The 17122-nt window shown below is 48.2% G+C and overlaps 1 pseudogene; it reads right to left on the bottom strand.

Moving 5' to 3' along the window:
* Positions 1-16105: 16105 nt before the first annotated feature.
* On the bottom strand, positions 16106-17122 carry LOC128847278 (olfactory receptor 11A1-like; annotated as a pseudogene).

The following is a 17122-nucleotide window of genomic DNA, read 5'->3' as shown; positions in this document are numbered from 1 at the left end:
TGACATGGACGTAGCCCTCTCACAAGGTACGGGCCCAAGCAATGTGGAAATCATGGTGTTACTGGGGCAGATTCATGCCGTGGAACGCCGATTCTGGGCCCGGGAAACAAGCACAGACTGGTGGTACCGCCTCGTGTTGCAGGTGTGGGACGATTCCCAGTGGCTGAGAAACTTTTGCATGCGTAAGCGCACTTTCGTGGAACTTTGTGACTTGCTTTCCCCTGCCCTGAAGTGCCAGAATACCAGAATGAGAGCAGCCCTCACAGTTGAGAAGCGAGTGGCGATAGCCCTGTGGAAGCTTGCAACGCCAGACAGCTACCGGTCAGTCGGGAATCAATTTGGAGTGGGCAAATCTACTTTGGGGGCTGCTGTGATCCAAGTTTCTAGGGCAATCAAAGACCTGCTGATATTAAGGGTAGTGACTCTGGGAAACGTGCAGGTCATAGTGGATGGCTTTGCTGCAATGGGATTCCCAAACTGTGGTGGGGCGATAGACGGAACCCATATCCCTATCTTGTCACCGGAGCTCCAAGCCACCGAGTACATAAACCGCAAGGGGTACTTTTCAATGGTGCTGCAAGCCCTGGTGGATCACAAGGGACATTTCACCATCATCAACGTGGGATAGCCGGGAAAGGTACATGATGCTCGTGTCTTCAGGCACTCTGGTCTGTTTCGAAAGCTGGAGGAAGGGACTTTCTTCCCGGACCAGAAAATAACCGTTGGGGATGTTGAAATGCCTATCGTTATCCTTGGGGACCCAGCTTACCCCTTAATGCCATGGCTCATGAAGCCATACACAGGCAGCCTGGACAGTAGTCAGGACCTGTTCAACTATAGGCTGAGCAAGTGCCGAATGGTGGTGGAATGTGCATTTGGACGTTTAAAAGCGCACTGGCGCAGCTTACTGACTCTGATAGACCTCAGCGAAACCAATATCCCCATTGTTATTGCTGCTTGCTGTGTGCTCCACAATATCTGTGAGAGTAAGGGGGAGACATTTATGGCAGGGTGGGAGGTTGAGGCAAATCGCCTGGCCGCTGATTACGCGCAGCCAGACACCAGGGCAGTTAGAAGAGTACAGCAGGGCGCGGTGCGCATGAGAAGCTTTGAAAACAAGTTTTGTGACTGGCCAGGCTACGGTGTGAAACTTCTGTTTGTTTCTCCTTGATGAACCCTTCCCCTCCCCTCCTCCCCCCCCCCCCGTTTCACTCTACTTCCCTGTAAACTAACCACCCCACCCTCCCCTTCCCCCTTCGAGCACGACTTGCAGAGGCAATAAAGTCATTGTTACTTCACATCCCATGGATTCTTTATTAATTCATCACACAACTAGGAGGATAACTGCCAAGGTAGCCCGGGATGGGTGGGGGAGGAGGGAAGGAAAAGGACACACTGCAGTTTAAAACTTTAACACTTATTGAAGGCCAGCCTTCCGATGCTCGGGCAATCATCTGGGGTGGAGTGACTGGGTGGCCAGAGGCCCCCCCACCGTGTTCTTGGGCGTCTGGGTGAGGAGGCAATGGGACTTGGGGAGGAGGGCTGTTGGTTACACAGGGGCTGTAGCGGCGGTCTCTGTTCCTGCTGCCTTTCCTGCAGCTCAGCCATATGCTGGAGCATATCAGTTTGATGCTCCAGCAGCCGGAGCATCAACTCTTGCATTCTGTCTGCAAGCTGACGCCACCTATCCTCTTCAGCCCGCCACTTGCTCTCTTCAGCCTGCGATTCAGCCCGCCACCTCTCCTCTTGTTCATATTGTGCTTTTTTGCACTCTGACATTGACTGCCTCCACGCATTCTGCTGTGCTCTGTCAGCGTGGGAGGACAGCTCCTTCTAATCTTCTCTAGCCTCTGTGAAGGAGAAGCATTTGCAGCTGGTGGAGGAGAAGGGAGAGGTGGTTAAAAAAAGACACATTTTAGAAAACAGTGGATACACTCTTTCACGTTAAATTTTGCTGTTCACATTACACAGCACATGTGCTTTTGTTAGAAGATCGCATTTTTCCTCTTATATTGAGGGCCTGCCGGTTTGGTGTGAGAGATCACTCACGCAGTGCCAGGCAACAGATTTCGGCTTGCAGGCAGCCATGGTAAGCCGAGCAGGAACGGGCACCTCTGAATGTCCCCTTGATAAAATCACCCCATTTCAACCAGGTGACCGTGAATGATATCACTCTCCTGAGGATAACAAGGAATGGATGTTGTCTGCATGCCAGCAAACACCGGGACCATATGCTGCCATGCTTTGTTATGCAATGATTCCAGTCTACGTGCTACTGGCCTGGCATGGTAAAGTGTCCTACCATGGTGGACGGGATAAGGCAGCCCTCCCCAGAAACCTTTTGCAAAGGCTTTGGGAGTACATGAAGGAGAGCTTTCTGGAGATGTCCCTGGAGGATTTCCGCTCCATCCCCAGACACGTTAACAGACTTTTCCAGTAGCTGTACTGGCCGCGATTGCCAGGGCAAAGTAATCATTCATCATTAAACATGCTTGCTTTTAAACCATGTGTAATATTTACAAAGGTACACTCACCAGAGGTCCCTTGTGTGCCCTCAGGGTCTGGGAGCATGCCTTGGGTGAGTTTGGGGGTTACTGGTTCCAGGTCCAAGGTGATAAACATATCCTGGCTGCTGGGGAAACCGGTTTCTCCGCTTCCTTTCTGTGAGCTATCTTCATTGTCTTCATCATCATCTTCCTCGTACCCCGAACCCGCTTCCCTGTTGTGTGTTTCTCCATTGATGGAGTCAAAGTACACGGTTGGGGTAGTGGTGGCTGCACCCCCTAGCATCGCATGCAGCTCCGCGTAGAAGCGGCATGTTTGCGGCTCTGCCCCAGACCTTCCGTTTGCCTCTCTGGCTTTGTGGTAGGCTTGCCTTAGCTCCTTAATTTTCATGCGGCACTGCTGTGTGTCCCTGTTATGGTCTCTGTCCTTCATGGCCTTTGAGACTTTTTCTAATATTTTGCCATTTCGTTTACTGCTGTGGAGTTCAGCTAGCACTGATTCATCTCCCCATATCGCAAGCAGATCCCGTATCTCCTGTTCGGTCCATGATGGAGCTCTTTTGCGATCCTGGGACTCCATCATGGTTACCTGTGCTGATGAGCTCTGTGTGGTCACCTGTGCTCTCCACGCTGGGCAAACAGGAAATGAAATTCAAAAGTTCGCGGGGCTTTTCCTGTCTACCTTGTCAGTGCATCTGAGTTGAGAGTGCTGTCCAGAGCGGTCACAATGAAGCACTGTGGGATAGCTCCCGGAGGCCAATAATGTTGAATTCCGTCCACACTACCCCAATTCCGACCCGCAAAGGCCGATTTTAGCGCTAATCCCCTCGTCGGAGGTGGAGTAAAGAAACCACCTTTAAAGGGCCCTTTAAGTCAAAAAAATGGGCTTCGTCGTGTGGATGTGTCCAGGCTTAATTTGATTTAACGCTGCTAAAGTCGACCTAAACTCGTAGTGTACACCAGGCCTCAGCTAGTTATAGGGTATAAAAGAGAGAATCAAAATCACTGTTTGTGAAAGGGCCTTCTCGTCCTGTGACAGACTGAGGCTCTGTTCTTAGGCTAAGTAAGGCCTTTGGCTAAGCAGCAGAGGCAGCCATAAGCTGAGAAGTGAACGATCACATCCTCACATTCCAAACCAGTCACATGGAAATAAGATGCTATTGGGCTGTTAGGAATACAATTCTGTCCTGATATTCCTATCACCTCCAGAGAAAGGAAAGAGCCTAGAACATGTAAAAGGAAATTTAGTTTGATAGTTTTCTGTCTGTTAAGAACTCACTTATCAATAGACACAGCTGGGAAACCCTTATGTCTGTATAGATGTAGTTGTGAAATCCTCACTTCTGTATTGTTTTGTATGTTTGTTTGCATGGTCTCTGTCTGGTTCTGTAATTGTTTCTGTCTGCTGTATAATTAATTTTGCTGGGTGTAAACTAATGAAGGTGGTGGAAAATAATTGGTTAAATAACCATGTTACAGTATGTTAGGATTGGTTAGTTAAATTTCAGTAAAATGATTGGTTAAGGTATAGCTACACAGAACTCAAGTTTTACTATATAGTCTGCAGGCAATCAGGAAGTAAGGGGGGAATGGGAACAGGGAATGGGGGTGGGGAAATTGGAATAATGTTTTGCACAGGGATGGCTCTGTGGTGTCAGAGCTGGGAAGGGGGCCACTGAGGAAGGAAACTGGAATCACACTTGCTGGAAGTTCACCCCAATAAACATTGAATTGTTTGCGCCTTTGGACTTCGGGTATTGTTGCTCTCTGTTCATGCGAGAAGGACCAAGGAAGTGAGAGGGTGAAGAAATAAGCCCCCTAACAGCACCCACCAAGATTTGCCTTTGTATTGTTGTCATCAGCAGGTAACGCACGCAGGCCCCAATCCTGGTGAGGCGGGGGCCAATGGGAGGTTGGCTTTTGAGCTCAGTGGGGACAGGTCTTACCCCCATTGTGTATCTAGGTAGGTAAATGCTTCTGAGCACTGTAGTGTCTAAGCACACGCAGGATGAGGTGAGTCAGAGGGAGGTGGGATGTTAGATGGAGTGGGATCTGAGTTACTACAGAGAATTCTTTCCTAGGTGCTGGCTGCTGAGTCTTGCCCACATGCTCAGGGTTTAACTGATTGCCATATTTGGGGTTGGGAAGGAATTTTCCTCCAGGGCAGAGTGGCCGAAGCCCTGGAGGTTTTTCGCCTTCCTCTGCAGTGTGGGGCATGGGTCACTTGCTGGAGGATTCTCTGCACCTTGAGTTCTTTAAACCACGATTTGAGGACTTCAATAACTCAGACATAGTTAGGGGTTTGTTACAGGAGTGGGTGGGTGAGATTCTGTGGCCTGCATTGTGCAGGAGGTCAGACTAGATGATCATAATGGTCCCTTCTGACCTTAAAGTCTATGAGCTACGGCCAGGTCACACCAACTGGGGATCTGCCCAGTGACTCCAATGGAGCGGCGGCTGATTGACTCCAGCTGAGGATCTGGCCCAAAAAGTTTAAGGCTGATATTTTCCAATCCTGACTAGGTGATTTCCCATTGAATTTAGTTTGAAAACATCAACCTAAGTGACCTGCTCAGTGCCACACAGGGAGTCTGGGGAAAAGCCAAGAACTGAACTGTGAGTTCCAAGGGCCAGTCCAATGCCTCAAACACACGCTCAGCCGTCATCTCCCCGCTGGGATCAGAGGGTGAGGGTCTCTGGCCTGTGCTATGAACGGAACAGACTATATCACTGTGGTCCCTTCTGGCCTTAGAACAGCTGGGAATCCATGAGTCTCCTAGCGAAACTGTGATCCAAGCTGTTCAAAACAATCGTTTAGCATTAAGTGTCCTGCTCCTCAATGAAAATTGCAACCTCTGCTTTTCCCAAATGAACAAATTAAGGAAGAGTTTAGCACATGCTAAGTATTTGATCAATTGATTTGTGGCCAACATTTTCAAATTTGGGGACCTAAAGTTGTTAATAATTAGGCTGGAATTAGGCACCTAAATCCAATTGAAAGCAGATTTATAGAAGCTAGATGTCCAAATCCCATTGAAATTCAAAGTGCCAAACTTAGCTCTCATTTGGTACAACTGTAGACCTGAGCCCCAGCCCCATTTGGGGGAAACCGAGGCACAGAGAGGGGCTGGGTCACACTTTCAAAATCATCTAATCCCAGTGTCCAGAGGGGCAGATTTTAAAAGCATTCAGGTGCTTTGTGGAATTTTCACAAGTGCTTAAACAAGTTAGGTGCCTAACTCCCCTAGAAATGAATAGCAATTGGGCATCCAAATCCCTTAGGCAGTTTGAAAATCTTAGCCTTAATGTCTCTGTTTTAGTGTGTTTTTTTTTTTTTCCAGGATTGCTGGGCAGCCCTGGCTCCCAGACAGGTCACTGAGAAATGCAGGTGTCCAACACACCTACAAATCTGGCCACTTTGATTAATAGGGATTTTTGCTGGCTACCTTTAGGCACCTGAGTTTGAAAACTTTTGCCTAAGTGATTTGGCTGAGGTCACAAAGGAAGTCAGGGCCAGCTCCAATATTAAAGCTAAGGTCTCTGGATCCCCATCACGTGCTCCAAACTATTATGATGAATTCTTCTTCTTCTTCTTCTCCAAACTTACACCAGTGAGACCAAGGTTAGAAACTGACCTGTGGAGAAAATCAGGGTCTCAGATGCCCCAATGTAAAGCTGCATTAGCCCCACTTAAGTCACAGAGGTTAATTCTAATTCACACTATGAAGACCCAGAACTATAATAGAAGCTTAAACATTTTTGGTGATCTATTACTCTGTGTATATGTGAGGAAGGGGGAATTTTTGGTGATATATTTATGACCCCGCTACGTGCCTCGGTTTCCCCTATCTGGGGCGTGGTTACTCAGTGGGGGGGGGGAGGACTACGTGTGTTTTCAGGAAAGACTAAAAGACACAGGAGTGTATGTGTCAGCTCCCTGTCTGGGAGGCATGAAGAGTCCTTAAGGAACTGGTTGAAACTGACCAAGAGGAACAAAGGGGCCGGAGAGACAATGCCAGTGCTGCCTGGATTCCCCCTCTTCTCACAGGGAAGCTGAGCAAAGACACCCCCTCCCCCCAACCTGGAGAATGAAGGACTGGGAAGGGGTGAGCTGGGGGGTCAGAGGTGACTTCTGGATGCGCTCGCTCTCTCTCTCATAGGAACTGACTATGGAGGTCAGACAGACACACACAGACACAGCCTGGACACGGGGTTCACGCCGGCTCGGCGGGGCCCCGGGCTGACCAGAACGGATGACATTTTCACCTTGATTTCTTTGTACTAACCTAAGAGCTTCCTAGGCTGTGTCCACGTGTATAAATATACCCGACTGTTTCGCAAACGTTGCCTGAGTGTCACTACGAATCCTGGGGGAGGCGCTCGAGTCCCTGCCAAGTGGACACGTCTCTCCCAGGAGTCTGGCTCCGCTGGACAGAGCTCACAGGATGAAGCAGGGGGGCTGGAGCCCCAGAGGGTCAGTCCAGCAGGTGGTGAGGCCACATGGCCTCCCCTGAAGGGAGAGTGAGACCCTTTGGGGGTCTGGCCCATCGAAGGGGGGCCTCCAAGGGACTGGTCCAAAGCTGGGGGTGCAGCACCGATCCTGTGGATCTGGGACAGTATGTGTGTGAGGCTGTTCCCCCTGCCTGAGGCTCTGGGATCTGCTGTGTATTTGTGTGTGTGTGTCTTGTTGTTGTCCCCTGCTCAGTGTGTGGGTGTAGGTGAATGCATCCCTGCTGTCCTCTTCTCTTGCTCGGTGTGTGGGTGTGTGCGTATTTCCTTTCTGTGCCCTCTTGGAAGGAAGGACACTTATTCTTTGTGAGTGTGTGTGGGGAGAGGGGGGGAGTGCAAGCTGCTTTGTGATGCATGGAGACAGCTCAGTTCTGGCCCGGGCCTGGCCTGGCAGGGGCTGCTGCAGCTCAGAACTCCACAGAAATACCAGAGCTCTGAGGATGCAGGGCCTGGGCCAGGCTCCTTAGCCTGCGTGCTGCAGACAGGAGGGGAATGCTGCAGGAGGAGAGCTGCGGATCACAACAGTGGTGCATTGACAGAGCTCTGGGGGGGGGGTGGGGGGCAGTGAACTTGGATCGCAGAGGGTCAGGGTGGAGGGGAATCATCAGCGCTGTGTGTTTGGGGCAGGGCAGCAATGAGAGCTCATTTCTGTGATGTATGGGCAGCGTTAGGACAGGCACAACAGGGGTATTGTAGGTCAGGGCTGAGATCCGTCAGCAGAGCTGTAAGGGAGTCAGGGCTGGGACAGCAGGGGGCTGTGGGTCAGGATTGAGGGGCACCAGCCCAGCTGTGTGTGTGTGAGCCCAGAGATGGAATGGGGTGGGGCAGAAGGGGGCTGTGGGTTAGGAGCGAGGACATTAGCAGAGCCTGGAGTTGCGGGCAGCACAGCAATGCCCATCAGTCAGTGAGGCCTAGAAACCTGGAATTGCCTTTTGCTCGATGCCTCTGGGCCGTGCCGCCTTTGCTAATCTCCTGGGAAACTGAGGTTTGTTTACCTGTCTGTTTCACTGCAGCCACCCCCTCAACCCCCTCACATTCCCTCCCTTCCTGGGGGTCTGATGGAATTTACAAAGGGAGGGATCACCTGTCACGGGCGCTAGGAATGAACGGCTCGACCCCTTTGGCTTTCCCATCAGGGCTATCTGCCATAGGAACAGACCTGTCCCTTCCTTTGTCTAATTTTAATCAATGCCTCTGACTTTCTGTTCTAATCAGCCCCCACGAGACTGCCACAGAGACCGGCATTTCCCGGCAGCGTTGCCATTCTAATGGCCCTCAGCGGGACCCATTAAAGCGACAAGTAACTTTGTTTCTGCTGCTGGCCCGTCATTCCTCGAGAGGGTTGTCAGCTCTCCAGGCCGGGCCCAGCCCTGTGCTGGGCTGAGCCCTTCTCGGAGCGCTCATTAAGCCATGTGAAGTTCTAATGACCGGTGTGTCCTCTTGTAGGTCTCTGTTCACTCACAGATGCTGCAGGCTAATTGGAGAGAGTTCTTCTTAGAAGGTTTGCTTATGGGAATGGTTTTAACGAGCACATAACGAAGCAGCCTTTTTTTTTTTTTTTTTTTTTAAATATTTTTGTCCTAAGCAGGGCATTAGTAAAATTAACATGTTTCAAATGAAATTGATCCAGGTTGTATAGAAGGACACCATTGCCTCCTGCAGCACCTCCTTGCAGCTGAGTGTGGCTCTGCTGTGTGTTGCCTCAGTTTCCCCCCCATGAGATCACTTTGACTTTAAGGCCAGAAGGGACCATCATGATCATCTAGTCTGCCCTCCTGCACATCGCAGGCCACAGAACCTCACCCACTCACTCCTGGAATAGACCCCCAACCTCTGGCTGAGTTACTGAAGTCCTCAAATCTTTATTTAAAGACTTCAAGTGACAGAGAATCCACCACTTACACTAGTTCAAGCCAGCAAGTGACCTATGCCCCATGCTGCAGAGGAAGGCGAAACCCCCCTAGGCTCTCTGCCAGTCTGACCTGGGGAAAACCCCCAAAAAGCCTGCATGTTCCTATGCTAACTTTTGAATTAATCACACATGTATCTCTATGAGTTAATGCTCCATTCGCCTTAGTTAACAGCATTGTCAAAAACAGCAAGGAGTCTGGTGACACCTTAAAGACTAACAGATTTATTTGGGCATAAGCTTTTGTGGGTAAAAACCTCACTGTTCACGGCAAGAGAATCTCTCCTGACTCATGCCAAGGAGAATAAACACATGCAAAAAAAAAAAAAAAAAAAAAGTGATATAATATCCCCTCTATTAGGGTGGGATTTTTGAAGGACTTTGAGGGGGATTTAGGGGCCCAGCTCCCCTGGAATTTCAGCTGGCCCCATGAGCCCCTTTGACAATCCCAGGCTCTATCATTTTCTTTACTAAATTGGTGTTTATGTCATGGGAGGCAGTGGCTGGGGAGCTGGGAGCCTGCCGTCTATTTCCATGCCTACCACTGACCCGCTGGGTGACCCTGGGCAAATCGCATGACCCCTCCGTGCCTTGGTTTCCCCATCTGCAAAAGGGGGTTAGCCACACTTCTCTTCCTTTGTAAGGTGCTTTGAGCTCATGAACATTGCACTGGGTGTGTGGGTGTGATGGAGTGTCCACCCCACACAAGCCCTGAGTGGGTTAATGTGGGCTGGGAGGGGCCAATTAACCTTAGATGCTGCGTATGGAGGGAAACCAGGGCTTTATAGGGCCCAATGGCAGATGAAGCCCAGCTGCGGGAGGAGCTGGGGTAGCATTATCAAGCCAGGAAGCCCAAGCAGGAATGAGCTGCTGGGAGGCAGGATGTCTGCAGTTGTTCCCTGAGGAGACAGGGAGTTGGCCTGGGATAAGGAGGAGATCCAGGGGGCTAATAAGCCCTGAAGTTCTGCCCTAAACTAGGGAGTCTTACAAGAGGCCTAGAGGAGTGAAGTAGCCAAGGGGTGTAGAGGCAGCTCCAGGGGTGAACCCAGAGTTAGGCAAGGAGATAGAGCGCTGGGCTGCAACAACAGGGTCTGAGACTGAGCAGGCCTAGTGTGCTAGTCAAAGGGTACCTGGGCTGGAAGCCGGAGTAGCAGGGGGACCTGGGTCCACCACTGGCAAAGTGGATGTCCACAACCAGCTAAATGGCAGTAAAAGGCTGTGTGTGTCTGCACTAAGGTCAGGGCTAGCTAATGCGCATTCACAGAGATGTCCTGGCCAGTCCAATTAATAGTCCCCACACAGCACTGCAATATTTTTGGGGGAGGGAGGGCCCTTCCTACCTACCTACCTATGGGGGTCTGACCTCTTCTCCTTGTCTTCTCCTACGTGAATCAGGTTTGGGTGGAGCTTGCCTTTCTGTGAGCCTGGGGAGCCCTTGCCCCTCTGGATGGGAGAGCTGAGAACAGGCAGGCTTGGGGCATGTGCCAAGGACACACTGCTGCAAATGGGTGTGCTTGATGCACCAGAAACTCTCCAGCTCTGGGGAGAGGGGAGGGGAACCCCCACTGAAGTGAATGGGGGCAGTTCACGTGTCTCAGAGCTGTGCTTTAAGGCTGTATTGAGCCCCCCTGGGTGTTCTCTTTCAGCTGAGAACCTCTCATGGAGATGAGTGGGCCACTTCCCACCTCTCTGAGCCCACTCCGCTGCTGATGGATGGTTGGATTCCCCCTCCCCCCTGCTTCCTACAGTAATGAAGAACCAGGGCAGCTCTGCCCTAGCCAAGGTTGGGAAGCCCTTCTTGTTAAGCGAATGACTCCAAGTGCTCTAAAATTCACCCTATACCGGAAACCTACTGACCACTATACTTACCTATATGTCTCCAGCTTTCATCCAGATCACACCACACGATCCATTGTCTACAGCCAAGCTCTAAGATACAACCGTATTTGCTCCAACCCCTCAGACAGAGACAAACACCTACAAGATCTCTATCGAGCGTTCTTACAACTACAGTACCACCTGCTGAAGTGAAGAAACAGATTGACAGAGCCAGAAGAGTACCCAGAAGTCACCTACTACAGGACTGGCCCAACAAAGAAAGTAACAGAACGCCACTAGCCGTTACCTTCAGCCCCCAACTAAAACCTCTCCAGCGCATCATCAAGGATCTACAACCTATCCTGAAGGATGATCCCTCACTATCACAGATCTTGGGAGACAGGCCAGTCCTCACTTACAGACAGCCCCCCCTAACCTGAAGCAAATACTCACCAGTAACCACACACCATACAACAAAAACACTAACCCAGGAACCTATCCTTGCAACAAAGCCCATCACCAACTCTGTCCACACATCTATTCAGGGGACACCATCATAGGACCTAATCACTTCAGCCACACTATCAGAGGCTCATTCACCTGCACATCTACCAATGTGATATATGCCATCATGTGCCAGCAATGCCCCTCTGCCATGTACATTGGCCAAACCAGACAGTCTCTATGCAAAAGAATAAATGGACACAAATCTGACGTTAAGAATTATAGCATTCAAAAACCAGTCGGAGAACACTTCAACCTCCCTGGACACTCAATTACAGACCTAAAAGTCGCAATTATTCAACAAAAAAACTTCAAAACCAGACTCCAACGAGAAACTACAGAACTGGAATTAATTTGCACACTGGACACCATTAAATTAGGCTTGAATAAAGACTGGGAGTGGCTGAGTCACTACACAAACTAAAAACTGTTTCCCCGTGCTAATTTCCCCCTACTGTTACTCACACCTTCTTGTCAACTGTTTGAAATAGGCCATCCTGATTATCACTAAAAAAATTTTTTCTCCTGCTGATAATAGCCCACCTTAATCGATTATTCTCATTAGAGTTGATATGGCGACCCCCATTTTTTTCATGTTCTTAGTGTGTGTATATGTATATATGTGTATATATCTTCCTACTGTATTTTCCACTGCACGCATCTGATGAAGTGGGCTTTAGCCCATGAAAACTTATGCTCAAATAAATTTGTTAGTCTCTAAGGTGCCACAAGTACTCCTCGTTCTTTTTACTTTTACAACTCTGATGGTTCTCGGGGTGCCCAGGGCTGGGAGTTGCCTTGTCACCCCCTCCCTCCAACACGAGGGAGTCTTGCCTGTGCTGGCTGAGTGGGAGCTCCTGACACAACCAGCCCATCAGCCACTCTCCTCTGGGCTCCACCAGCCCTGCAGGCTGACAATCAATGCACCCTCACTCCTGCGTCCCTTCAAAGTCCCCCTTCTGGCATCCACCCCAATCGCTGGATTCCCAAAGACCTCAGTTTCACCTTCCCCCCCCACCCCCGGTCCTCTGTCACACAGCACTTGAGTTCAGTCACAGTAAAACAAAAGTGAATTTATTTAAGAAAGAACAGAGATTCACCCAGAAACAAGCGTGAGTGACAGAAGCAAAAGGCTACATACAAAACAAAATCATAAAATACAAACTAGGGCCTGTGCTTACTAATAGTCATCTTTCCTATCTAATGAAGAAGATTCTCACCCCAAAGTTCAGTCTCTCACAGTGATTGCTGGCCCCAAGGAGCTAGGACCTAATCTTTCATAAAGCACCCCTGCTCGGCAAGGTACCTCCTCAGCGAACGGGTGCAGAGTCTCTTTCTCCTGTGATATATGGACTCATTCTTTTGTCTTTATTCCTGGACAGGGCCAGCCCCTCACTGTCATATCGTCTTTTTCACTTCCATGGGGTTTTGATGTTTATAGTGTCTTTGGCTTTCTGTTGATTGTTCTGGATTGATGCAAAGGTAGACAATGGAGTGATACATTACATAATAGACGAGCCAGGGAGGGAGGACAACTCCCTCCCAGTTAAATGGGCCATCATTGAGACACATGATTCCCTGCTAACTCTTACTCCAAGACCATAAAGGCAAAATGTTCAGTATAGCTACATTATTCCCTAAATATTACCCTTATGTACATCTCGCAAAAATTGAGTATTGATATGTTACAAGCTTTCAATGGACACCTTGGATGTTACCCTTTATAGATAAACACCATGAAAGTGATGTATTAGTTGTTGTGAGTTTTTCAGGTCTGAGACAGGAGTTGCTTGTAAACAGCAAACTCTTTGCCAGTTGGCACCAATGAGCCTCTGTGTCACAACAACCCCTTCACTGTTGCATGCACGATACCAACTAACCCTATACTTTCCCTACCCATCTACCCGAATGTCCACAGCTCCTGGCTACACCAATCCCTCTCTCCCTTCTTCAGTCACTCCAGTCCCCTGGGGTTCACCCCAAAACCCCCCACAGGGCTCCTAACCCCTTTACCCTGGCACCAGCATCCCAACTTCACCGTAAGTGGGGCTGGGGACCTTTCTCCCCTCCTTAGACTTTCCCTAAGGAACAGACCTAAGTGGTGGGGGGGGGGGGTGTGATTGTGATTCTGGACCCCTCTCTCTTTCCTCAGCTGAGTAGAAAGGAGCACAGTGCAAACCACCTCCAAAGATTTTAACTTTTTGAAACAAAACTGAAAACAACAGAACGTTTTTTGAGAGAGAGAGACAAGATGAGTGAGGTGATATCTTTGATTGGGCCAACTGCTGTTGGTGAGAGAGACAAGTTTTTGAGCTCTTATTCAGTCTGGAAAATGAACTCAGTATCACAGCTAAATACAAGGTGGAACAGACAGTTTATCATAAGTAGTTAACAAACATTTCAAGAGACCATTCAAGTTGAAATGGTCCTTTAACACCCCTCCAGTCATGGAAGGGAGGGCCGGAAAGGCAGGGGTGTGTGTGTGTGTGTTGGGGGAGGGGGTTAGTTGGTTACAGTTTGTAGTAATAAGCCATAAATCTAGAGTAACTATTCAGTTCATGATTTTTAGTGTCTTGCAATGTTATGAATTTAAGTTCCCAGGCTCATCTTTTGATGGGGTTGTGCAGATTTCTTTGAGAATGAGGACTGAGAGGTCAGAGATAGAGTGATCACTTTGTGAAAAGTATCATTAAACAGTTATGATCCACACTCGATGGGGATCACATCCTGAAAGTAATCTTTCCTGAACCCCCACTTCTGGCTTTCAAACAGCCCCCCCATCCTTTCCAAGCTCATCATCAAAAACAAGTTCCCCACAGATCAGTACACACCAACTCAAAGCAGCATCAGATCTTGCCAAAACAACAGATGCAAAAGCAGCAGACATATCTCCACTGCTACGATGAGTAATACTCCCCCCAACACACCTTTCAAGATCCATGTGTCCTACATGTGCCTATCACGACATGTGATGTACTTCATCCAGTGAATCAAATGCCCAGACAACAGCTATGTGGGTGAAACCAGACAATCACTATGCTCTCACCTCTGGGTGAACACTTTTCACAAAGAGTTCACTCTATTGCAATCCCTTGAAATATGTTAACTACTTATGCTAAACAATCTGTTCCACCTTGTATTTAGCTGACACACTGAGTATATTTCCCAGTCCTGAAGAAGAGTTCTTCTGTATAAGCTTGAGTCTCTCACCAACAGAAGATGGTCCAATAAAAGATATTACCTCACCCTCTTTGTGTGATGGGATCCCCAGGTTACAACCTGGAGGTGTGGGACCGCTGTGTCCCCTTAACTCTCCAGCTTGGGCTGTCTCTCACAATACTATGCCAGTGACAAGCAGCAAACTCCTCCAAGTGCTGTGATCACTCAGCCATCAGCATGTGGGGACCCACACCCAGTTACATTGCATGAATGTTCTCTAAGCCAGTTATGAATTATACAGAGAGAGGCATCAGCCAATCATGCCAGCCTTGCACCCTAGAAATATACCATCTTACACTGCTCCCTTGGACAGTGCAAGCTCATTCATTAATTCACTATGCCAAAAAATGAAAGTAGATGTGCAACAGCCATTGTTAAGCTGAGCTGAGATTTCCCCAAGCACATCAACCAAAACCACATGGTTTTAGGTAAAATATAAAACAGATTAATTAACTACAGAAAGATAGATTTTAAGTGATTATAAGAAGCAGGCATAGAGATCAGAGTTGATTACAGAAGAAATAAAAATAAATTTGCAGTCTAAATTCTACAAATGAAGCAAGATTTGAATCAAACAGTTTCTCACCCTAATAGATGTTACAGGCAGCTCACAGTTCTCTATACACAGGGTGGAAACTCTTCCCAGCCTGGGACCAATCTTCTCCAGTTCAAAGTCGTTGTCTTCCAGACAATCTTGCAGGTGTTGAGATGGTGGAGGAGAGAGGCCAAGTGGTGATGTCATTGACCCTCCTTATACTTTCTCTCCAGGTGCTAGAAAGATCCTTGCTGTGACGTGGGGTTGGGCAGTACCCACTGCTTAGGTGACCTCTGTGGAATCTCTGGGAGAGTGGATTCTTCTTGATGGGCCATCAACGCCTGTCTGGCCAGTGATGGTTACCCCTTTGTTGTTACCGAAAGGCCAGCTTTGGATATCGCCAAACCTCACTATATTTCAGTAACACATTTAGGAATACTTCATAACATCACATACAATGATAGTACCCACAATTCAACAGGATATTACTGTTCAGCAGATCAAAACTTCTCAGAATGATACCTCCCAAGTCATACTTTCTACCAAACACATCATAATCATATCACAGAAATAACAGGAGTACTTGTGGCATCTTAAAGACTAACAAACATGAAAGCTCAAATAAATTTGTTAGTCTTTAAGGTGCCACAAGTACTCCTGTTCTTTTTACAGATACAGACTAACATGGCTGCTACTCTGAAACCAATCATATCACAGTGGTGAATATGGGGATCCAGGGTGCTATTTTGAGGTACAGAGGGTCACACCTTGTCTTTGTAATATTCTGGGACCAACACAGCCAGAACAACAGTTCTTTTTTTTTTTTTTTTTTTTACAGTTTCCATCTGAAGGTTTTCAGATGTCAGTTGCCAAAAAGGGGGAAAAAATCATTTTTCAGGTTTGTTATTTTGATGAAAAGTCAAAATCTTCTCTCCCCTCCTCCCCCTGCAAAATTCCAACCATCTGTATCTCTCTTATATTTATATATGTGTGTGTGTATGTGTACGCACACACATGTCTTGTATACTGCATTTCTGTATCAGGGCCCACTTAGACCCTCCTTGTTTCACAATAGAAACCAGATTGATTGATTCTCATTTCATTCAACTAGTCTGAATTCTTTGTGAGGGCCAGACATTTCCTGACAGCTTTTCTCAGGGCCTCCTTGACCTCTCTGTTTCTCAGGCTGTAGATGAGGGGATTGGCCAGGGGAGTCAGGACTGTGTAGCAGACAGAGAACACTTTGTTCAGGGCTCTCAGGTTGCTGGATTTTGGTAGCATGTAGACAATCATTAGGGTCCCATAGAAAAGTGTTACCACGATGAGGTGAGAGGAGCAGGTGGAAAAGGCCCTTTGCCTCCCGATGGTGGAAGGGATTCTCAGGATGGTGCTAACTATACAAACATAGGATGTCAAGGTTAATAGAAATGGGGAAACTGCATCTGGGAAGGAAAATATATAAAGAACCAGCGTCATCTGGCTGGTGTCGCTGCAGGAGAGCTTTAGCATTGGAGTGAAATCACAAAAGAAATGGTCCATTTCATTGGGGCCACAGAAAATTAATTGTGACATAAAACACATTGTTATTGTACAAGGCAGAAATCCAATTATCCAACACCCCGCTGCTAGCTGGAGGCACAACTTGCCATTCATACATATTCCATAGTGCAGTGGTTTGCATATGGCTAAATACCGATCATAAGACATCGCTGCCAGGAGATAACACTCTGCAGTTGCTAGAAAACAAAAGAAAAAAAACTGTGTCATGCAACCCACAACAGAAATGGTTCTGTCCCCAGTCAGGAGACTGGCCAGCATCCTTGGCAGGAGGGCAGAAGTGTAGCAGGTCTCCAGGCAGGACAAGTTGCCCAGGAAGAAGTACATGGGGGTGTGAAGGTGCTAATCCGTCACAACTAGAGCAATGATAAGGATGTTCCCTGACATGGTCACAATGTAGATCACTAGGAAAACCAAGAAGAGAAGGATCTGCAGTTCACGGAGATCCCCAAACCCAAGGAGAATGAATTCGGTGACATCTGTTTGATTTTCCGCCTCTCCTTTCTCCATGAGCTGCATCCTGTGACAGTGAAAAGTAATGAACATCAAAAGATTTGGCTGTACCAT

This window comes from Malaclemys terrapin, chromosome 13, assembly GCF_027887155.1.
Source record: "Malaclemys terrapin pileata isolate rMalTer1 chromosome 13, rMalTer1.hap1, whole genome shotgun sequence".
Lineage (NCBI taxonomy): Eukaryota > Metazoa > Chordata > Testudines > Emydidae > Malaclemys > Malaclemys terrapin.
The sequence above is the reverse complement of the archived record's forward strand: the minus strand, read 5'-3'. Positions and strand labels throughout refer to the sequence as shown.